Consider the following 2,494-nt stretch of genomic DNA (forward strand, 5'->3'; position numbering starts at 1 on the left):
CTCTTAAATATGGGACATAAAATAATTAAATAAATTCCTTAATGGAGAAAATAATGTGTTATTCCTATGAAAATCAGATCGAAAATTGTTTTTAATGTTAGCGCTAGTTATAATATAATCTATTAATAAAATTAAACACTGTTTTTACTTTCTTATTTATTTCGAAGAAGGCTTAACTATTTATTTACGCTTGTATATTATGAAAATTGGTCATCAGAAAATTAAATGATTACAGGTTATTATCAATAAAACATATAAATCTTTATCAAAATGTCAGGATTTAGTTTGTGTTTTTATTTTATCTTTTTATTTTAAATAATTTTATTTTTATAATTTAATTTGAGAGAATCTAGTAATTAAGTAGATATGTTTTTAATTTATCCAAAAATCACTAATCTTTTGTTCTAAGTTCTAACTAGTAATGGTAATGGTTTATAAATTACGGATACTTTGCTCAGTCATCGTGTCCGTGTGTCAGACACATTTCAGATACGACACTCACGGACACTCGTCCGACACGCGTGTCTGCTGTGTCCAACTATGTCTTAATAAAAAATAAAAAATTCTTCTTCATACACGTTTGAATATACTTAAATATCATTACGTGTCAACGTGTCCAGTCTTATTCTTAACATATATTTTTAAAATAAATTTTGATATAGTATATATTATTATTTATTAAAATAAAAAATATTTTAAATACTTGATATAATTAAAATAACACATTAAAAATAATTAAAAATTTTAATTTATATTTTAATATTAATAAAATATCAAAATATTATTATGATTTATCTAAAAAATACTTTATATTTTATATATATGCGTATTTCCGTGTCATGTAAAATTTTAAATTTCGCGTGTCAATATGTCCCGTATCGTATTGTATCCCATATCCGTATCAATATCAGTACCCATACATCATAGATAATGGTAATTGTTATGCCTACGCCAGTAGTTCATGCCTTTTTAACTGGTCCAATCATATTTCCGAGTTACATCTGAATAAAAATACAAATTAAAATAACTATTGTGGACCACCTAATGCCAAATTATTTTTCTGATAGGATATGGCATATATCTGCGTATTAAATTAGGTGTGACTTACAAAAGATACCATACTAAAGACTTGTTTAGATAAATAATTTAATTAAATTCTTTTAAAAAAATAATTTAAAATATAAGGGTTTATATTAAAACAAAAAAAATTTATATTTATGTAAAAATATATATAGATGTTAATTTAAATAACTTTTTTTATACGCGTCGTTCTTCACCCTACAATTATTTGTTATACACGTGTCCCATATAACGTATATAATGTAATTATTTTTTTGTGATAAACTTTTCTAAACGTAAACTTTTCTGAACGTAAACTTTGTTCTCTTGTCACGTTTTTGTTCCTTTTTTTTTTGTTTGCGTTCTTCTTCTTTTTCATCTTCTTCTTCTTGGTCTTCTTCTTCTTTTTCAACCTAAGAAAATTCCTTGTTTTCTGCATTATGGATCTGGATTGATTTTGACGTAATTAATTTGTCGTTCTTCTTCTTCTTCTTTGTTTTTTCTTCGATCTAGAGTTTTGAATTGAAAAATGAATGAATCAACTTCAAATCAGTTGAATGAGTGCGATTATTCTTCAAAAACGCATCAATTTGATGAGGTTTTGATTATTGAATTTTGAATCGAATTCAATGGAATGCAATTGCTAATTTTATTTGAATTGAATTGAATGAACGGAGGTGATCTAAATCTGAATTGAATTGAATTGATACTATCTAAATTGTAGAGAGAGTTGTTTTCAATTTGGTTTTGTATAATGGATTATCTTTCGTTTACTATTAGAAACTTTTCGGTTCGGTAAATATTATAAAATTGTTTCACCGTTAATGACATTTTCGATTCACCGTGCAGACCAGCTGTGTTGTGGATGAAAGATTTGTTCTAAAGGTGGGGATGGTTTTTGAGACACTAGAAGAAGCTGTAAAGTTCTACAAACATTATTCCAAACTTGCTGGTTTTTCTACGAAAATAAGGAACACGACTCGGGATGGAGACAAGATTAAGAATAAACTAATTGTATGCACCAGAGAGGGGAGGTGGAAATCCAAGATATCTCCAACTCTAAAGATAAACCCCTCAACTGGGCTAAACTGTCTAGCTAGGATTTATGTACACATAATGAAGGATGTCAGTGTTTGGACAATTTCTAAAGTTATTCTGAATCACTCACATCCTTGCTGTCCAAACCAGGCTGAGATGCTCAAACAATATAGGGAGTTTAGCATGTTTGTGCGTTGCACCATCGAAACTTACGAGAAAGCTGGAATCAGACCGAGTAAAATTTACCAATCATTTGTGGCAGCAGCTGGTAGCCACCTAAACTAGAGTTTATTGAAAACGATGTGAGGAATTACATCACAAGGGAAGTACGAAATATTTTCGAAGAAGACGATGTCAAATAATTTGGGAAGTACCTAATAAGAATGAAAGAGAAGAA

The sequence above is a fragment of the Arachis duranensis genome, chromosome 1 (genome assembly GCF_000817695.3).
Source record: "Arachis duranensis cultivar V14167 chromosome 1, aradu.V14167.gnm2.J7QH, whole genome shotgun sequence".
NCBI classification, from domain to species: domain Eukaryota; kingdom Viridiplantae; phylum Streptophyta; class Magnoliopsida; order Fabales; family Fabaceae; genus Arachis; species Arachis duranensis.